The following is a 23,292-nucleotide window of genomic DNA, read 5'->3' on the forward strand; positions in this document are numbered from 1 at the left end:
GAGTGGCAAGCCACAATTCAATACACTCTGCAGAGGTGCGCTACTATACCCATGAATGATTAACTTAGCCCTTTTTACTAGTCTGTAACCTTGCACACCCATGATGTGTGGCTGGGTCTAAGATCTGAGTCTTTCGCTCGTCTGTTTTTACCAATGCCCCTGCCCATGGCTCGAGAGGTATTCCCTCTTTTGCCCAAAATCAGCAACATGTAGGGATTCTACGGCCCCGTAACCGATGAGCTTACATCGCTCTGGCGATAGAGGATTGACGCCCCCTGCTGAAAGGGTCTTAATGGAACCCATTGCCGATGGGTTGTACAACTCCCTAGACTGCCTCACAGATTGACGCCCCATGACGATAACCTATGCGAGGGCACATCGGTATGAGGAAAGGTAGTTACTCGCCCGTCCCATTCCAGGCTCCGTGGTCAACGCTATCAGTATGACACTAGAATATATGTTGACTTTGGTTATTAAACCCGGTGTAACGGTGTAATGGAACTCTACCACCGTGTAACCATCCTCAGTTCCATCACCCACCATAATTTATAGTACCAAACATAATTTTATTTAATGCAATGAATAGATACTGTAAGCAGGGGATTTTTTAAATATGCTTTTACGAAAGCATAAACAAAGGATATGCAAGGTATGCACTTGCCTGGTGATTGATAGGTAGCATAACTCGATGCTTCGAGACTCACGGTTGCCTCGGGTTTTGAAAATGACATATAGTCCGATAAGGATTGATGTTGCAAGAAACTCTGCAAGATGCTATTATGAATACATGAGATGGTTTTCCTCCCCTCTAATCGTTGTGTTGCCTTATTTGTGTTTTAGTTAAAGGATTTTCATTAATTCAGATTATTGTCAACTCTTATTTCTAGAATTAACAAGTTTATAATTAGAAATTGTTTGTGAAACTATTTTTATTAGAGTAGAATCATTGTTTTGGAATTAATGAATATTTGGATTGATTTCTCGAATTATTGAATATTTCCTTATTTAATATTTAAGTCTAGAAATTATAAAATTAGTTCCATTAAATCAAGAATATTTCTGGTAAAGTGGAATATTATATATATATAAATTTTGCACTTATTATATATTTGTAGTATTTTCTTGTTTACGATTTTGTTTGTTAAAAGTTTTTACTGGGTAAATGGGCTTAATGGGCTGGCTTGGCTTCTGGGATGGGCCTAACTGGCTTGGCCTGGCTTTGTTAAACAGGGACAAAGTCTCTGTCGACTTCCCGCCTGGTTAGTCACCCTCTCTCTCTCTCTCCCTCCCTCCCTCTATCTATCTATGGGGTTAGGAGCTGAGATCCTCTGCAGTACTATACGGTGCTGTAGTGTGGATGACATATGGGGCCGGGTCCACCTGTTAGTGACTGTACTGTATCGTACAGTACTGTAGAGGATCTCAACCCCTATCTATGTATCTACCTTTCTCACCAGAGCTCTCTGTTTCTCTCTCGTCTGCTGATCCCCTTTCTCCGACGGCTTTGCCAGTTGATTCTGACAAGCTCCGACCATCTCCGCCGTCGTGCTGAACCTCTACTACTTGCTCTCCTTGCTCCGCTCTATTGATCTATCCACATCGTTTTCTCAATTGCTTCCTCCTACCAACAATCCCTTGGGATCTTGGTGACCTAGGGTTTTTGCCCCGAGTTGCCTCGGTCTCCGGTGGTGCTCCGGCCGCCATGAGGTGCCCCTAGCGTCACTAGTGGCTTATCGCAGTGTGGTGATGCCCTTGGGTGGCGTCTCCATGCGGTGGTGCCCCCGAGATGGCGTCACCGTGTTCGTGTGCATGCACTGGTCGTCGTCGTGGTGCTTCAGCGATCCCCGACGCTCTTCTGCATCACATGGACATGGTGGTGGTCACACCACAGCCGTGGTGTGGCTGGGTTTCTACTACGACTCCAAATTCTCCTCAGCGAGCTCTTCCCCCTCTCCTACCTCGGATCTAGGGTTCATCCCTTATTGTTTGATGTTGGTATCCTTTGTGATGATCCTCATTGGTGTTGTTTGAATATTCTATACCTATTGGGGTAAGCCTGCTAGTTGTTGTAGTAGTTCAAATTGAACTACTATGCCTACTATCTAATTCTGAATTGTCTGAATGTTACTATTAAGTCTGAACTTAACTGAATTCAGTTGGGTTTAAGTTTCTGGTGAGGCTTGGGGTTAGTACTAAGTGTGGTAGTTGATCCTGATTCTTACTTATATTGGTTCTAGTCCATCTTGACTTGGCAAGTAGCTCCTGTTTGCTAGGGATTTTGTGGTTGTGTATACTGAAGAATTCTTCAGGTAAAGTGTTAACTAGCCTCTATTAAATACTGACAGTGTTGTATGTTTAATTTAAATATAATTCAGATATAATCGAACAATAATTTCTACTTCTGGCTTACTCTGAACTATGTATTTGAGTATATAAGTCCTATTGTTCACTTTTAGGTGTTGTTATATACTTAATTATTTCAGTTAAGTTATTATAGCTCTTTTCCTTTCCATTAGTCTATTTAACTTTGTGCTGCACTTTATATTATTACTCTGGTGTTGTGTATGCACACATACAGTTACATTTGTATAATTATTGATGCTATATATGCAGTAATATAACTAGCCCAAGTGTTGGTGGATGCTGGTGTTACTAATTGCAGGAAAATACCAAGTGTAAGTGTTGTGCAGGTGTTTTGCTATTGTAGATCATTATGGTGTTCAACCATGGTCTATTTCTTCTATGCTATAATCTCTCCTCTCCTCAAAACTAAGAAGAACATATACTCACTTGCCTTGGCTTCCTCTCTCTTTATCTCATGTTTATCTTTCTTTCTCTCTTCTCTCTCTACTAGAACTTCTAAGAACAGATGCTCCATGGTATTGTCTGCCTATGATGCTGGTCTTAGGCTCTCATTGGGATCTAAAGATACTATAGATGCTCAAATAATCCCTAAAAATACAATGATATAGGGCATATCAACTCTATGCAATCTTGAGGGTTCCTTCCACCAAATCCTACCTCTAGGTGCTGGGTAGCTTGGTCTTGAGGACTCCGCCAGAACTTTCTTCTTGAGTTGTGCCTCCTCCTCCTTATTGCTTCAAACTATCTTCTTGGTTTGAATTTGGTCCTGCTACGTCTTGAGATTGCGTTGGTTTTCCCCGAAGAGGAAGGGATGATGCAACAGAGTAGCGTAAGTATTTCCCTTAGTTTTTGAGAACCAAGGTATCAATCTAGTAGGAGCCCACGCTCAAGTCCCTTGTACCCGCACAAAGCAATAGCTACTCGCAACCAACGCGATTAGGGGTTGTCAAGCCCTTCACGGTCACTTACGAGAGTGAGATCTAATAGATATAATATTTTTGGTACTTTTGATATAAAGATGCAAAGTAAAAAGTAAAAGCAAAGTAAATAGCAAAACAATATAAAAGTGATGGAGATTGATATGATGAGAATAGACCCGGGGGCCATAGGTTTCACTAGTGGCTTCTCTCAAGAGCATAAGTATTCTACGGTGGGTGAACAAATTACTGTTGAGCAATTGATAAAATTGAGCATAATTATGAGAATATCTAGGCATGATCATGTATATAGGCATCACGTCCGTGACAAGTAGATCGAAACGATTCTGCATCTACTACTATTACTCCACTCATCGACCGCTATTCAGCATGCATCTAGAGTATTAAGTTAAAATCAGAGTAACGCCTTAAGCAAGATGACATGATGTAGAGAGATAAATTCATGCAATATGAAATAAACCCCATCTTGTTATCCTTGGTGGCAACGATACAATACATGCCTTGCTGCCCCTTCTGTCACTGGGTAAGGGCACCGCAAGATCGAACCCAAAGCTAAGCACTTCTCCCATGGCAAGAACTACCAATCTAGTTGGCTAAACCAAACGGATAATTCGAAGAGACTTGCAAAGATAACCAATCATGCATAAAAGAATTCAGAGAAGATTCAAATATTATTCATAGATAGACTTGATCATAAACCCATAATTCATCGGTCTCAACAAACACACCACAAAAAGAAGATTACATCGAATAGATCTCCAAAAGAGAGGGGGAGAACTTTGTATTGAGATTCAAAGAGAGAGAATAAGCCATCTAGCTACTAACTATGGACCCGAAGGTCTGAGGTAAACTACTCACACTTCATCGGAGGGGCTAGGATGATGTAGAAGCCCTCCGTGATGACGGCCCTCTTCCGGCGGAGCTTCGGAACAGGCCCCAAGATGGGATCTCGTGGATACAGAAAGTTGCGGTGGTGGAATTAGGTTTTTGGCTCCTGTTCTGATCGTTTGGGGGTACGTGTGTATATATAGGAGGAAGGAGTACGTTGATGGAGCACCGAGGGGCCCACGAGGCAGGGGGCGCGCCCTAGGGGGGGCGCCCCCACCCTCGTGACCACCTCTTTGGTCCCTTGCAGTAGGGTCCAAGTCTCCTGGATCACGTTCGGTGAGAAAATCACGTTTCCGAAGATTTTATTCCGTTTGGACTCCGTTTGATATTCTGTTTATCTGAAACACTGAAATAGGCAAAAAAACAGCAATTCTGGGCTGGCCCTCCGGTTAATAGGTTAGTCCCAAAAATAATATAAAAGTGGAAAATAAAGCCCAATATAGTACAAAACAGTAGATAATATAGCATGGAGCAATAAAAAATTATAGATACGTTGGAGACGTATCAGGCATCCCCAAGCTTAATTCCTGCTCGTCCTCGAGTAGGTAAATGATAAAAAAAGAATTTTTGATGTGGAGTGCTACTTGGCATAATTTCAATGCAAATCTTCTTAATTGTGGTATGAATATTCAGATTAGAAAGATTCAAGACAAAAGTTTATATTGACATAGAAAATAATAATACTTCAAGCATACTAACAAAGCAATTATGTCTTCTCAAAATAACATGGCCAAAGAAAGTTATCCCTACAAAATCATATAGTCTGGCTATGCTCCATCTTCCCCATACAAAGTATTTAAATCATGCACAACCCCGATGACAAGCCAAGCAATTGTTTCATACTCTAACTTTTTCAAAACTTTTTCAATCTTCACGCAATACATGAGCTTGAGCCATTGATATAGCACTATAGGTGGAATAGAATGGTGATTATGGAGAAGACAAAAAGGAGAAGATAGTCTCACATCGACTAGGCGTATCAACGGGCTATGGAGATGCCCATCAATAGATATCAATGTGAGTGAGTAGGGATTGCCATGCAACAGATGCACTAGAGCTATAAATGTATGAAAGCTCAACAAAAGAAACTAGTGGGTGTGCATCCAACTTGCTTGCTCACGAAGACCTAGGGCAATTTGAGGAAGCCCATCATTGGAATATACAAGCCAAGTTCTATAACATAAAATTCCCACTAGTATACGAAAGTGACAACATATGAGACTCTCTATATGAAGAACATGGTGCTACTTTGAAGCACAATATATGAGACTTGCTATATCATGGTGCTACTTTGAAGCACAAGTGTGGAAAAAAAGGATAGTGGCATTGCCCCTTTTTTTGGGCCTTCTCTTTTTTTTCTTTGGCCTTTCCTTTTTTGGGACAATGCTCTATTGAATGATGATCATCACACTTCTATTTATTTACAACTCAATGATTACAACTCGATACTAAAACAAAGTATGACTCTATATGGATGCCTCCGGCGGTGTACCGGGATATGCAATGAATCACGAGTGACAAGTATGAAAGAATTTATGAACGGTGGCTTTGCCACAAATACTATGTCAACTACATGATCATGCTAAGCAATATGACAATGATAGATGTGTCATGATGAACCAATGTTTAAAATTGCCGGCTATTGAAAAAAGCGGCACCCACTAGCGGCAGCAATGAGCAGCTATTACCAGCAATAGCTGCCGCTATGCCAAATAGCGGTTTTGCAGAATACATGCAAGAATTTCGAAAATAAGTGCAAGATACATGTCAAACTACAGAAATTCAGCATCGATTAAATAGTTGAGACAAACATGAACATAATAACTGAACCATAGGATCATCCATTAAGCCAACATTCAGTAATCGTCTCAAGCGACAAAGCAAATAGTTCAGTAGACATTGGACCGTCTCAAGCGACAAAGAAAATAGTTCGACACTGGAGACTGGACACAGACTGACATACTATATAACAGAGCATTAACTACCTCAAAAAGATGAACTAGTAAGTTTTGCAGATAAATAATCCATAAAGGCAGTGGTGCATTCTCTTCTATTCTTCTCCAGAATCTGAAGGAGACTTATCAGACTCCGATTCATAAGAAGAAGCAGCTTGCGACATTGTTTCAACACGCATAGCCATGAAGGACTGCAGGCTCACTGTCTTGATTTTCTTCCTAGGCCAAGAACTCCTCTTCCTTTTGGCTTGTCCCTATGATGATGATGCCCTGTATGGTGCCTCTTCCGATGCATCTTCATGAGCTTTCTCTTGTTCTTCATCAGCTTCTGTAGTTGGTTCTTTCCCAGTGATGAACTCATTTTCATAATCAGCAAGAACATCATCTACTTCTTTCTCTATGGGATCTCTGTTTTTGTTCTCTCTCTTGTTCCTTAGTTTAGAGTTGAATTTCACAAACACAAGATCCCTCATCCTGTCTATTGCACTTCTTTATATGAATCTAAAAGTTCATAAAAATTAAATACTTATAACAAATGTAGAAAACCCAATTGTATAAACTGCAAACATATAATTTGTTACCTCTTCGAAAGCTGACCAGTTCCTCTCACAAGATGATGAGCTACATGTCAAATTAAGAATCCTAGATGCCAAAGTTCTCAACTTCGGTGTGCTGGTGCCATGGTTCGGCCACCATTTTGCTGCACATTATGCAAGTTAATAGATAAAGAAATGGAAATAGATGCATTTTATTCATCAATAATATTAGCTACAATAACTAACCTGGATTAAAATTCTTGTTTCTCCTTTGCCTTATAGCAATCTCATGGCCAAAAGATCCTTGCTGATCTTGATACATGTTGAGTTCTTCAATTACAATGTCTTGGGTTTCTTCGTCCTCAATCATCTTGCAAATGCATGTAATAACAACAGCTCTAAATGATCCATCATGCTCAATCTCTGACTTGTTTGGGTAATAATAGTGAGGATTCAAATAGTAGCCAGCCAAGTGGAGAGGAGTCTTGAGCTTGCTATCCCACCTTTTATCAATGATGTCCCAAGCAACTTTGTACTTGCTCTCATCATTATCAAACCTCACAGCAATATGTTTGTTTGCATCAAGCATTAATCCATGGAAGAATCCCATTGCAGGAACATCACTGTCCATTCTGCGAAGCACATTAGCCATTGGCTCGAAGAAATTAACAACCATGTCAACATGTTTCCAAAAAACTTCAGATCGCACCACTTTGAGTGCTTTTTTCCCCTTTGCCTTTGTCAAGTATGAACCTAGTTCATTCATCTCATCTGATCTGAAGAGCCTTGTTAACTCCTTCTTGTTGTCTAGCAAACTTTTCAGATTTAAGTAAGCAGTGGCAAACCGAGTAACACCAGAGCGAACCAAGTCCTTCCCAAGAAATTTCCTCATCAAATCCAATACCCTTGTATGAGCATACAAGAAGCTAGTCACTTCTCTTGCACTTGAAATAGTTTTTGCAACTGGTCCAAGCTTCCCAAGATCCTCCAGCATGAGGTCTAGGCAGTGAGCAGCACATCCATTCCAAAATATGGATGGTCTCGTGCTATTAGCATACTAGCTGCTGATACATTCACACTAGCATTATCAGTCACCACTTGCATAACATTTTCTTCACCTATTTCTTCTATGCATTTGTCCACCAAGTCAAATATGTATTTGCCATCTTTTCTGTCACCGGAGCAGTCCACCGAATCAATGAAGCAAACACCATGAGCACTGTGCACAACTAAATTCATAACTCCCCTTCCCTTCTTATCTGTCCATGCATCAGTCATAACCATGCAACCTGTGAGCTCCCATGATTCCTTATGATTCTTGAATCCATCTAGCACCTTCTGTTTCCTCTTCTACAAAAATGGTCCACTCATCTCATATGGACTAGGCCCTCTCAAGTCCTTCAAACTGTCCGATGGACTCAAGCATATGAGCAAAGCTAGGGAGGGTGACATTGTTGTGAGGAATGCTAGCTTCATAGAAAAACTGGCAAATATACTCACAAACTCTGTCCCTTTTCTCTTCTCTTTTCATAGTTGACAACTTTTATTGGACCTTCTGGCTAACGTTGAATCCTCTTTGATTATTGTGAACAGACTCTTCTATAGATGTTTTCTTGTAAAACTTATCAATAGTGGCACTGCCACTAGCTACCACAGCTCCAGAGTTACTCGTCCCATTGCCTCTTGTTGACTTCAGCAACACAACATCATTCCTCTCAAAGTCAGAATCATCCCCACTACCCCTTTCATCATCTGAGTTCTCTATATTAATTGCGGATCGAACCCTTTCCACTTCATCCTTCTTATTTTGCTTGTCACCACTCTTCTTCGTCAGAAAAGCAATAATCTCTTCCTTCACATCAGCTGGAACCTTCTTACATTTAATAGCATTGAAGCTAGTAATGCAAGCAAGATGGTACTTCATTCTAGTAATTCCACCTTTCAATAGCTTGTCACAAAAATTGCACTGCAAATGGTACTTTTTCACATCTGGGGCAAAATAGTACGCATATGCAGGGTCATCGGACATTACTGCTTGCCTTGCTTGTGTTTGGGTTACCGAATCACCTACAGAAAAAGTACAAAATAATTTCATTAACCTATGGTGCTACAGATGACCTATTTGATTGATAATTAATCTATCCTAATTAAGGAAGAAGCAGATGATATATGCCACAATTAATTACTTGGATTTAGAAACATCTAACATTGTAAATTGTTGTTAAAGCATAGGAGATTTGCCACGGTTTAATTGATTGATAATCTACCTACAATGTATAACCTACTGGAAATAATAACTGGCTACTTGTTAGCTTTCAGATCGACAAGGGAGATGGAACATAAACTTGTTAGATTGCGGAACGTAAAACATAGAATACGTTTCTCTTCTATTGGAAGATAAACTTATGTTCCCTCTACTTGGAACAATCTATCTACATATGCGAGTAGAAGAGATAGTATCTGAGATAATAGAAGATGAACTAATGGAAGGACAGACTAGGAGACTTGCCTCCCTGAATCCCTGACTCCGGCTGAGACATGGTTCTGCAGTTCTTCTTTGCATCCGTGTTGCAGGCTCACCGCTGTGCCGCCGTCGCCAGCGATATAGATCGGGGAAGCGGAGCGGATGTTTTTCTTGTTAGGGTTAGCGCTCGGCTCTTTTGTAGCTCCTCTTTTGGGCCTCTGTGCGGTGATTCTGAAAAGGCCCCGAATTCCTGTACTGAGCGTACTCCCTGGTGGCCCAAACTCGTATAGCGGCGCAATTTTATCCAGGAAATAGCGGCCACAACTGGCTAATTGCGGCTTTTTGCGGTTCAGTTACTGTAGCGCAAAAAATGGCATTGCGTTGCCCCCAGCTTTTCTAGCCGCTATGGCTGGCAAATAGCGCCGCAATAGCCGGCAATTTAAAACCTTGTGATGAACTAGATGGTGGAAATTTGCATGGCAATATATCTTGGAATGGCTATGGAAATGCCATAATAGGTAGGTATGGTGGCTGTTTTGAGGAAGGTATATGGTAGGTGTATGATACCGGCGAAAGTTGCGCGGTATTAGAGAGGCTAGCAAGGGTGGAAGGGTGGGAGTGCGTATAATCCATGGACTCAACATTAGTCATAAATAACTCATATACTTATTGCAAAAATTTAGAAGTTATCAAAGCAAAGTATTACATGCATGCTCCTAGGGGGATAGATTGGTAGGAAAAGACCATCGCTCATCCCCGACCGCCACTCATAAGGAAGACAATCAATAAATAAATCATGCTCCGACTTCATCACATAACAGTTCACCATATGTGCATGCTACGGGAATCACAAACTTCAACACAAGTATTCTTTAAATTCACAACTACTCAACTAGCATGACTTTAATATTATCACCTCCATATCTCAAAACAATTATCATGCTTCAATATTTTCTTAGTATTCAACACACTCAAAAGAAAGTTTCACAAATCTTGAATACCAAGCATATTATTATTAGGCAAATTACCATGCTACTAAGAGACTCTCAAATTAATTTAAGTGAAGCATGAGAGATCAATAGTTTCTTTAAAACGAATCCACCATCATGCTCTAAAAGATCTAAGTGAAGAACATAGAGCAAAATTATCTAGATCAAAAGGATATAAGTGAAGCACACAGAGCAAAATTATCTAGCTCAAAAGATATAAGTGAAGCACATAGAGCAAAATTATCTAGCTCAAAGGATATAAGTGAAGCACACAGAGCAAAATTATCTAGCTCAAAAGATATAAGTGAAGCACATAGAGCATTCTATCAAATTTTAATTCATGTATGGCTCTCTCAAAAGGTGTGTACAGCAAGGATGATTGTGGCATACTAACAAACAAAGACACAAATAATACAAGACGCTCCAAGCAAAACACATATCATGTTGGTGAATAAAAATATAGCTCCAAGTAAATTACCGATGGAAGTGGACGAAAGAGGGAATGCCTTCCGGGGCATCCCCAAGCTTTGACTTTTTGGCGTCCTTGGATTATCTTGGGGGTGACATGGGCATCCCCAAGCTTAGGATCTTGCCACTCCTTGTTCCATGATCCATCAAAAGAATTCACCCAAAACTTGAAAACTTCACAACACAAAACTCAAAATAGAAATTCCGTGAGCTCCGTTAGCGAAAGAAAACAAAAGACCACTTCAAGGTACTGTAATGAACTTATTCTTTATTTATATTGGTGTTAAACCTACTGTATTCCAACTTCTCTATGGATTATAAACTATTTTACTAGCCATAGATTCATCAAAATAAGCAAACAACACACGAAAAACAGAATCTGTCAAGAACAGAACAGTCTGTAGTAATCTGTAGCTAGCGCAAGATCTGGAACCCCAAAAATTCTAAAATAAATTGCTGGACGTGAGGAATTTATATATTAATAATCTGCAAAAAGAATTAACTAAATATCACTCTTCAAATAAAAATGAAAGCAGTCCTCGTGAGCGCTAAAGTTTCTGTTTTTTACAGCAAGTTCAACAAGACTTTCCCCAAGTCTTCCCAACGGTTCTACTTGGCACAAACACTAATTAAACACAAAAAACACAACCAAAACAGAGGCTAAATAATTTATTTATTACTAAACAGGAGCAAAAATCAAGGAATAAAAATAAAATTGGGTTGCCTCCCAACAAGAGCTATCGTTTAACGCCCCTAGCTAGGCATAACAAGCAAGGATAGATCTAGGTATTGCCATCTTTGGTAGGCAATCCATAAGTGGCTCTCATGATAGTTTCATATGGTAATTTTATTTTATTTCTTGGAAAGTGCTACATTCCCTTTTTTAATGGAAATTGAAACCTAATATTCCCTTCCTTCATATCAATAATCGCACCAACTGTTCTAAGGAAAGGTCTACCAAGAATAATAGGGCAAGAAGGATTGCAATCTATATCAAGAACAATGAAATCTACGGGCACATAATTCCTATTTGCAACAATAATAACATCATTAATTCTTCCCATAGGTTTCTTAATAGTGGAATCCGCAAGATGCAAGTTTAAAGAGCAATCATCAAAATTACGGAAATCTAGTAAATCACACAAAGTCTTGGGAATAGTAGAGACACTAGCACCCAAATCACACAAAGCATAAAACTCATGATCTTTAATTTTAATTTTAATAGTTGGTTCCCACTCATCATAGAGTTTTCTAGGGATAGAAACTTTCAACTCAAGTTTTTCTTCATAAGATTGCATCAAGGCATCAACAATATGTTTGGTGAAGGCTTTATTTCGACTATAAGCATGTGGAGAATTTAGCACGGATTGCAACAAGGAAATACAATCAATCAAGGAGCAATTTTCATAATTAAATTCCTTGAAATCCAATATAGTGGGTTTAGCAACATCTAGATTTTTATTTCTTTCAATCCCACTTTCATCAATTTCATCATTAAGATCTAAACACTCCGAATTTCTAGAACGCCTTCTAGGTAAAGGAAGATCATATTCGGTTTCATCAAGATTCATATTGCAAAATAAAGATTTAATTGGAAACACATCAACAACTTTTAGATCTTCATCTTGATTTTCATAGGTATTCGGTTTAGCATCCATCTTATTGACTAAGGTGGCTTGCATATCCGAAATTTCAGCAGTCATCTTCTCTAGACGAGCAATCTGGGATCTTATACCCTCAAATTCTTTAGACATATCATCAAGCTCTTTATTCATATAACTCATAAAACTTTTTTGTTCCTTAAGCTCGTTTCTAAAGAAATTATTATGCTCAAATTGCGAAACCATAAACTTCCTAACGTTGTTTTCGATTTCCTCAAACCTTTTAAGGTGAAGATCACCAAATCTTGGTTGAGCCATCGCGACAAACAAGCAAACTAACACACGAGCAAACAAAAAGCAAACGGGAAAAAGAGGCAAATAGAGAGGGAGGATAGAGAGAGAGAGGACAAATAAAACGGCAAGGGTGAATTGGGGGGAGAGGAAAATGAGAGGCAAATGGCAAATAATGTAATGCGAGAGATAGGGATTGTTATGGGTACTTGGTATATTGACTTTTTGCGTAGAATCCCCGGCAACGGTGCCAGAAATCCTTCTTGCTACGTCTTGAGCCTGCGTTGGTTTTCCCGGAAGAGGAAGGGATGATGCAGCAGAGTAGCGTAAGTATTTCCCTCAGTTTTTGAGAACCAAGGTATCAATCCAGTAGGAGCCCACGCTCAAGTCCCTCGTACCTGCACAAAGCGATAGCTACTCGCAACCAACGCGATTAGGGGTTGTCAAGCCCTTCATGGTCACTTACGAGAGTGAGATCTGATAGATATAATATTTTTGGTATTTTTGATATAAAGATGCAAAGTAAAAAAGTAAAAGCAAAGTAAATAGCAAAACAATATAAAAGTGATGGAGATTGATATGATGAGAATAGACCCGGGGGGCATAGGTTTCACTAGTGGCTTCTCTCAAGAGCATAAGTATTCTACGGTGGGTGAACAAATTACTGTTGAGCAATTGATAGAATCGAGCATAATTATGAGAATATCTAGGCATGATCATGTATATAGGCATCACGTCCGTGACAAGTAGATCGAAATGATTCTGCATCTACTACTATTACTCCACTCATCGACCGCTATCCAGGATGCATCTAGAGTATTAAGTTAAAATCAGAGTAACACCTTAAGCAAGATGACAAGATGTAGAGAGATAAATTCATGCAATATGAAATAAACCCCATCTTGTTATCCTCGATGGCAACGATACAATACGTGCCTTGCTGCCCCTTCCGTCACTGGGTAAGGACACCGCAAGATCGAACCCAAAGCTAAGCACTTCTCCCATGGCAAGAACTACCAATCTAGTTGGCCAAACCAAGCGGATAATTCGAAGAGACTTGCAAAGATAACCAATCATGCATAAATGAATTCTGAGAAGATTCAAATATTATTCATAGATATACTTGATCATAAACCCACAATTCATCGGTCTCAACAAACACACCGCAAAAAGAATATTACATCGAATAGATCTCCACAAGAGAGGGGGAGAACTTTGTATTGAGATTCAAAGAGAGAGAAGAAGCCATCTAGCTACTAACTATGGACCCGAAGGTCTGAGGTAAACTACCCACACTTCATCGGAGGGGCTAGGATGATGTAGAAGCCCTCCGTGATGACGGCCCTCTTCCTGGGGAGCTTCGGAACAGGCCCCAAGATGGGATCTCGTGGATACAAAAAGTTGCGGCGGTGGAATTAGGTTTTTGGCTCCTGTTCTAATCGTTTGGGGGTACGTGTGTATATGTAGGAGGAAGGAGTACGTCGGTGGAGCACCGAGGGGCCCACGAGGCAGGGGGCGCGCCCTAGGGGGGCGCCCCCACCCTCGTGACCACCTCTTTGATCCCTTGCAGTAAGGTCCAAGTCTCCTGGATCACGTTCGGTGAGAAAATCACGTTTCTGAAGATTTTATTCCGTTTGGACTCCATTTGATATTCTGTTTATCCGAAACACTGAAATAGGCAAAAAAAACAGCAATTCTGGGCTGGGCCTCCGGTTAATAGGTTAGTCCCAAAAATAATATAAAAGTGGAAAATAAAGCCCAATATAGTCCAAAACAGTAGATAATATAGCATGGAGCAATCAAAAATTATAGATACGTTGGAGACATATCAGGTCCCACTGATTTGGCACAGAAGTACCAGGTGTTGCTAAAGATTGAGATGGTGCGGCCGGATCCCTATTTATAACTCCAAGTTGATCGTTATCACTTGTCACATGGCTCGTGACTAAGCTGCCTAAGTTGTGTCTGAAGGAAATATGCCCTAGAGGTAATAATAAAGTTGTTATTTACATTTCCTTATATCATGATAAATGTTTATTATTCATGCTAGAATTGTATTAACCGGAAACTTAGTACATGTGTGAATACATAGACAAACGGAGTGTCACTAGTATGCCTCTACTTGACTAGCTCGTTAATAAAAGATGGTTAAGTTTCCTAGCCATGGACAAATAGTTGTCATTTGATGAACGAGATTACATCATTATAGAATGATTTGATTGACTTGACCCATCTGTTAGCTTAGCACGATGATCGTTTAGTTTGTTGCTATTGCTTTCTTCATAACTTATACATGTTCCTATGACTATGAGTTATGTAACTCCTGAATACCGGAGGAACACTTAGTGTGCTATCAAATGTCACAACGTAAATGGGTGATTATAATGATGCTCTATAGGTGTCTCCGATGGTGTTTGTTGAGTTGGCATAGATCGAGATTAGGATTTCTCACTCCGATTGTCGGAGAGGTATCTCTAGGCCCTCTCGGTAATGCACATCACTATAAGCCTTGCAAGCAATGTGACTAATGAGTTAGTTGCGGGATGTTGCATTACAGAACGAGTAAAGAGACTTGCCGGTAACGAGATTGAACTAGGTATTTGAAAGTGCAACTATCCCTGGGTGGTTTTGGTAATTCCTAACAACATATAGCTCATTGGGCTAATGCTATTTCAAGATAAATATTTCAGGAAAGCTCAATGATTGGCATGGCATGGATTAGAAAGTGGACCCTTCAAAATGCTAAGGACAAAAAATTGGCTCAAGCTCAAAGCACAAGACTCTACATTTTAATTTTAGTGATCCAAGATCACATTGAGTCCATAGGAAAAGCCAATACTATTAAAAGGGGGTGAGGTGTTGCTTAATGAGTCACTTGCTCAAAATGCTTAGTGATATGCTCCAAAGACCCTCAACTATTTTCTCATATCCACATATGTCCCAAACCAAAAGTCAAACTCGGCCCCACCAAAGTTTCCTATCCGGCGCCACCGAGTTCACATGACATCGCCACTGCCACAAACCCTAGTCACTTCTGTCTCACCGATAGGGATCTCGGTCTCACCGAGATGGGATTGCAAACTCTCTGTTTTCCTTCCTAACATTTCGGTCCAACTGAGATGAGCAATCGGTCCCACTAAGATTGCAATGCAAACTCTCTATTTCCCTTCGTAATGTTTCGGTCTAACCAAGATGAGCGAATCGGTCCCACCGAGTTTGCCTAACCAACTCTCTGTTTGCTTATTACCAAAATCGGTCCCACCGAGTTTGTGTAATCGGTCTCACCGAGATTACGTTATGCCCTAACCCTAATGGAATCGGTCCCACCGAGTTGATCATGTTGGTCCCACTGAAAATCCTAACATTCACATTTTGAACTAAATCGGTATGACCGAGTTCTATAATTCGGTCCCACCGAGTTTGGTGATTTGTGTGTAATGGTTAGATTTTGTGTGGAGGCTATATATACCCCTCCACCCACTCTTCATTCGTGGAGAGAGCCATGAGAATATGCCTACACTTCCAACATACATTTTCTGAGAGAGAACCACCTACACTTGTGTTGAGGTCAAGATATTCCATTCCAACCACATAAATCTTGATCTCTAGCCTTCCCCAAGTTGCTTTCCACTCAAATCATCTTTCTACCAAATCCAATCCTATGAGAGAGAGTTGAGTGTTGGGGAGACTATCATTTGAAGCACAAGAGCAAGGAGTTCATCATCAACACACCATCTATTACCTTTTGGAGAGTGGTGTCTCCTAGATTGGTTAGGTGTCACTTGGGAGCCTCCGTCAAGATTGTGGAGTTGAACCAAGGAGTTTGTATGGGCAACGAGATCGCCTACTTCATGAAGATCTACCCTAGTGAGGCAAGTCCTTCATGGGTGATGGCCATGGTGGGATAGACAAGGTTGCTTCTTCATGGACCCTTCATGGGTGGAGCCCTCCATGGACTCGCGCAACTGTTACCCTTCGTGGGTTGAAGTCTCCATCAACGTGGATGTAAAATAGCACCACCTATCGGAACCATGCCAAAAATCTTCGTGTCTACATTGCGTTTGCTCCCTCCAAACTCCTCCCTTTACCTTCATATGCAATTGTTTTACATTTCGCTGCTATACTCTTAGAATTGCATGTGTAGGTTGATTACCTGAATTGTGCTAAGTTGCTAAAATCTGCCAAGACTTAAAATTGGCAAAAGGCTAGATTTTTGTGTGGTCAAGTAGTCTAATCACCTCCCTCTAGACATACTTTCGATCCTACAAGTGGTATCAGAGCTTTGGTCTCCATTTGCCTTGATTTCCATAGCTTTTGGTGATCATAGCCTTGGTTTCACAACATAGGAGAGTATGGTGTCTAGTGAGGGAAATTACCACCGTAGAGGTCCTTACTTTGATGGTACTAATTTTGCTACTTGGAAGCATAAGATGAAAGGGCCATTTGCATTTCTGCCCCTAACTCGAACCACCTACTCAGATTTGCCCCTAATTTCAAAGCATGCTCAAATTTTCCCCTCTGCCATTAAGTCACTACTCAGAAATGCCCTTCCATCCAGTCAAAGGCCTTTGACCATCAAAGGTCCATGTGTACTGTAGCAGACGGAAAGTGCTACAGTATTGGACGGAAAGTGCTACAGTACTGTACGGAAGGGCATTTCTGAGTAGTGGCTTAACGGCGGAGGGGCAAATTTGAGCATGCTTCAAAATTAGGGGCAAATCTGAGTAGTGGGTTCGAGTTAGGGGCACATATGTAAATGTCCCAAGATGAAAATGCATATTCTTGGACATAACCCCGCCGTTTGGGCTATTGTGTGTATTGGCTTGCAAGGTGAATTCTTTGATGGGAGAGAACCGAACCGTGAAGCTAGCGTGGAAGAATTGAAGATGCTGCAATACATTGCTCAAGATTGTGATATTCTCTTCAACGGATTATGCCCCGAAGAATTCAACAAAATCAACCGTCTTGAGAATGTAAAGGAAATTTGGGATACTTTGATTGGTATGCATGAAGGTATCGACTCCGTCAAGGAATCCAAATTGGATGTGCTTCAAAGTCAACTTGACAAGTTCAAAATGAAGGATGGTGAAGGTGTCGCTAAAATGTACTCTAGGCTTGTTGTCATCACAAATGAGATTGCCGGCTTAGGAAGTGAAGAGATGACCGATAAATTCATCATCTGGAAGATCCTAAGAGCCTTGGATGGAAAATATGATACGGTGTGCACATTGGTCCAAATAATGCCCAATTATAAAGATCTCAAGCCAACGGAAGTCATTGGAAGAATTGTTGCTCATGAGATGTCACTCAAGGATAAGGAAGAGCTTCACAACAAGTCAAGTGGTGCTTACAAAGCCTCATGTGATGCTCCCACATCATCAAGTGAGAAACAAACCTTCAACGAAGAATTGAGCCTAATGGTGAAGAACTTCAAGAAGGTTTACAAGAGTAGAATCAAGGAAAGAAGTTCGAAGTCAAGGTCCTACAATGACAAAAGATCTTCTAGTCATGAGCGCAATTGCTACAATTATGGAAGACCCGGACACTATTCCAATGAGTGTACGGTTCCCTACAAAAGAAGAGAAGATTCTCCTAAAAGAAGAAGTAGAAGAGAAGAATCACCACCAAGAGAGAGAAGGAGTAGAGATGATCGTTAGGAACGAAGAACATCACAGAGAAGCAAGGATTCAGGAAGGAAGGACAAGTCATCAAAGAGCTACACAAAACGAAGATATCAAGCTCATGTTGGTGAATGGATATCCGGCTCCGACTCCGACGATCACTCCGAGAGAAGTTACCATTCTGACTCCGAATATACTCAAGATGAAGGTGTTTCCGGTCTAGCACTTGTGTCAACCAACTCCTACGACATATTTGACTCACCAAATGAAGGGATTGGAAGATGCTTCATGGCTAAAGGCCCAAAGGTATCACACCCCAAGTATGTTGATTTCAATAGTGATGAAGATGATTTGCTAGGTGATGATGATTTACTTGTTGACAACTCTAGTTACGAAAACTATGATGAACTTGCTATTAATCATGCTAATCAAGATAAAACGAATGACAATGATAAGAAGGAGATTGAGCGTCTAACTAAAGAAATAAACACTCTTAAGTTAGCTCATGAAACTACCTTGGAAGATCATCGAGAACTTTTAAAGACTCATGAGAAGCTACGTTTTGAAAAGCTCAACCTTGAGCAAGAGCATGAGTTCTTAAAAGCAACCAATGATGGTCTTTGCAAGAAAAGTTCTTCTTACATTGCCAAGCGTTTACTCTTGTCTACTTACATGCCACAAGTTAAATCTAGCAACAAGACAAGAAAGATTCTTCTTCTAGTAGTAACAACAATCATGCTAAATCCAATGTTGTTGCTTATAGTAGTTTTCTTGATTCCACTACTGATTCTCTTAGCCAAGTTACACTTGAGCAAGAAAATAGCTTATTGAAGGGAATTATAGATAAAGGTGTTTACAAGAGCCTTACCGGAAGTAAGCAATTTGTGGAGATTGTTCGCAAGAAAGGAAGACACCGGAAGAATCAAGGTGTTGGTTTTGAATGAAAGTTCAATGCCAATGGAGTTGAGTGGGAAGAAGATCAATACCCCAAGACGAAGTTTGTTCCTCAACAAGAGAAGTATGATCCTACTTCTTTGCATGGAACACAAGCTCAAGATGATCTTCCACCACAAGACCACAAGCTAAAAGGCAAGGACAAGCTTCAAGAGGAGATTGATGCATTTGAAGAAGCACCTAAGGCCTTGGTCAAGTGGGTTCCCAAGACTACATCAAGTTCCACTTCATCAAGTATGACTACAACTCCAAGGATTTCCACAAGATGGTGTGGAGCCCTAAGAAGAAGAACTAGAGAGTTCTTGAGGGTGACTCCGCCAACATACTTCACTCTTATCATCTTGGCAAGGACAAGTGCAAACAACTTCCATATCTTGCACTAGTTCAAGGAGTCACGAACCCTCTTATTGGTAAGACAAGGGACAAGGTAACCTAATGCTTTCATGGAAATCATCCAATGTGAACATCACTCTTTGTCTATGGATATCCTTGTTTGTTACTTATGGGACTAACCCGTGTAGGTATTGAAAGTGCAACTCACTCCAAAGGATTGCTCCGAATGATCTACATCAACATTGAGCATCTACATCTTCAACACCTACATGAAGTCATCATCGACAAAACCCAAGGTTAGTTCATCCATCTTAGGGGGGATGTCACATCTAGGGGGAGCTTTACTCTAATCAATTGAGCTAAAGCAACTCTAATGATGTGAGCACAACAATGCTTTATGTAAAAGTGGAAACCCCACTTGTGCTTAAACGATGAGTATGACCTATGATCAAATGTTCTCATTTGACTCCTAAGTCAATATACTCATATATAGATGACCTAGTCATCACCAAATTGCTTGATAGATGCTAGAGTGATTGTGCATGCTTTGTCACATATTTCATTTGTCATTTTATTGTGTGAACATGTTGTTTGCATATTTCACTCATTCGAGGACATCCATTTGTTGCTTTGATTGTTTGGCTTTTTCTCTTTTGCCAAATGGATGGACAAGAATGCCTAAGAACTCCCTCTAGCTATCTATGCTTTTCTCGTCTCAAATTCTATTCATGCTACATTACAAAGTTTGATCAAGTCAAATTCGAACCACTCTGTGTGAGGAGCACTTGGAGTCCCCGATTCGTCATAGACTTAAACTTCCAAAACCTCTTTGTGCATTTCAGTATGACCGAGTCATCCATTTCGGTAGGTTTTCAATCTTGGTGCAACCGATTAGAACTTTTCGGTCACATCGAGTTGCAGTAACCGCTTGCGATTCTGCATCTCGGTGCCACTGATTTGTTCCACTCGGTCACACCGACAGGGTCGGGATATATAAACCCACGGGTGATATTTTGGAAATTTCTTCGAAACCTCTCAGCCCGCGCGTATCCTGCTCTGCCGCCTCGGGTCTCCAGATCGTCCTCTCACCGCCAGCGACCTCCCGCCGCTGGTTTCCATCGTCGTCAACAGATTTCTTCCCCTCCGTTGTCGCCCTAGCAAACTCTGTCGAATTAGGGTACGAGTTCGATCCTTTGTGCTACTCTTTTAACTCTGATTCGTAGCACATTACTTTGCCATGATCATGACCACGTATGCAATCAATCTATCCACTGAAAACATCCTTTAGATTAGATTGGATTTGAAAATTTAGGGTTAGGTTGTAACACCCACGATGCGGCTATATCTACCACGTGTCGGAGCATGACTTAGAGGCATAACCGCATAGTAGGCATGTCACAAGAGGGGTAATCTTTACACATCCCATGTACTGAATAAGAAAGGGATAAAGAGTTGGCTTACAATCGCCACTTCACACAATACATAAATATAGCATTACATCATCCAGAATACAGACAAGGTCCGACTACGGAACCAAAATAAAAGAAGACCACCCCTGATGCATAGATCCTCGATCGCCCCAACTGGGCTCCACTACTAATCAACTGGAAACGAAACAACACAATGAACACGATCTTCATCGAGCTCCTCCTTGAGCTTGGTTGCGTCACCTGCACGATATCATCGGCACCTGCAACTGGTTTTGGAAGTAATCTATGAGTCACGGGGACTCAGCAATCTCACACCCTCGCGATCAAGACTATTTAAGCTTATGGGTAGGGAAAAGGTATGAGGTGGAGCTGCAGCATATATGGTGGCTAACTTACGCAAATGAGAGCGAGAAGAGAAAGCAATGGACGGTCGTAAACTAGAAGTGATCCTGAAACTACTTACATTCAAGCATAACTCCAACACCGTGTTCACTCCCCGGACTCCGCCGAGAAGAGACCATCACGGCTACACACGCGGTTGATGCATTTTAATTAAGTTAAGTGTCAAGTTCTCTACAACCGGACATTAACAAATTCCCATCTGCCCATAACCGCGGGCACGGCTTTCGAAAGTTCAAAACCCTGCAGGGGTGTCCCAACTTAGCCCATCACAAGCTCTCATGGTCAACCAAGGATATTCCTTCTCCCAGGAAGACCCGATCAGACTCGGAATCCCGGTTACAAGACATTTCGACAATGGTAAAACAAGACCAGCAAAGCCGCCCGATGCGCCAACATCCTGATAGGAGCTGCACATATCTCGTTCTCAGGGGAACACCGGATGAGCGCTCCGTACAACTAAAACCAGCCCTCGAGTTTCCCCGAGGTGGCACTGCAAAGGACTCTAGTTCGGACCAACACTTAGAGAAGCACTAGCCCGGGGGGGTTAAAATAAAGATGACCCTTGAGTCTGCAGAACCCAAGGGAAGGTGATAGGTTGTTAGTGCAAATGGTAAAACCAAGGTTGGGCCTTGCTGGATGAGTTTTATTCAAAGCGAACTGTCAAGGGGTTCCCATTATAACCCGACCGCGTAAGGAACGCAAAATCAAGGAACATAACACTGGTATGACGGAAACTAGGGCAGCAAGAGTGGAACAAAACACCAGGCATAAGGCCGAGCCTTCCACCCTTAACCAAGTATATAGATGCAATTAATTAAATAAGAGATATTGTGATATCCCACCAAAATCCATGTTCCAACATGGAACGAACTTCATCTTCACCTGCAACTAGCAACGCTATAAGAGGGGCTGAGCAAAGCGGTAACATAGCCAAACAACGGTTTGCTAGGACAAGGTGGGTTAGAGGCTTGACATGGCAATATGGGAGGCATGATAAAGCAAGTGGTAGGTATCGTAGCGTAGGCATAGCAATAGAGCGAGCAACTAGCAAGCAAAGATAGAAGTGACTTCGAGGGTATGGTCATCTTGCCTGCAAAGTTCTCCGAGAAGACGAAAGCTTGATCCCCGTAAACGAACTCAACGGGTACCTCAAACACGAACTCGTCTCCCGGCTCTACCCAAGGCAAGAACACAAGCAAAGGAAACAACAATCAACCACAGTGCAATGCGCAAGCAACATGATGCAAAACAACATGGCATGATATGCGGGATGTGATATGCAATGCATATGCGAGCTCCGGAAGGAAAAGATCGAACCAGGCCTCAACTTGGCAAACCAAGAGTGCCGCTGGAAAGATGAGTTGATTTCGGTCGAAATCGATATAAAGATCACCGGAATCGGATGCACGGTTTGCAAATGGCAAGCAAAACAACAATGGCACAAATCTGGGATTAACAGCACGATGCCACCTAGAATGCAACAAGAAACTAAGCTACTGCACTCCAACATAGAAAAAAAATACATGGCAGTGATCCAATCAAGATGCTTGACAAAATATGAACACTGAGATACGGCTAAATCACCCAAGAGCAGGTTCAAACAAGCATGGCAAAAGTGCAAAAGATATCAGCATCTCAGACTTGGTGAAAATAACAACATGTCAGGATTTAACATCAGGAAGCAATGTTTAGAGTAAGATAACAACATGCTACAGGAACATATCATGGCAAGGCAAGGCATGGCATGAAACTACTCAAAGCATATAACAAAAGTCCCTTACTGACCATAAGCCAAAAAGGATAAGAAGATATGATGGCACCCATGTAAACATAGCAAGTTTCATTAACAGATTCAGACTTAGCAGAAAACTGGACATGGCATCAACAGAATTACGAAGGCATGTTTGCGAGCTCGATGCACTCATCACAAGGCATTGCATGACAAACTAAGCATACACCCAACAAGAAGACATGTTAAAGTATCTAACCATGGCAAGAACAACCTCATAGCATGCAAGGATCAACTACAACAACCTCGGCAAAATTGGTTAACACGTA

Source organism: Triticum dicoccoides, chromosome 5A (genome assembly GCF_002162155.2).
Source record: "Triticum dicoccoides isolate Atlit2015 ecotype Zavitan chromosome 5A, WEW_v2.0, whole genome shotgun sequence".
NCBI lineage: Eukaryota > Viridiplantae > Streptophyta > Magnoliopsida > Poales > Poaceae > Triticum > Triticum dicoccoides.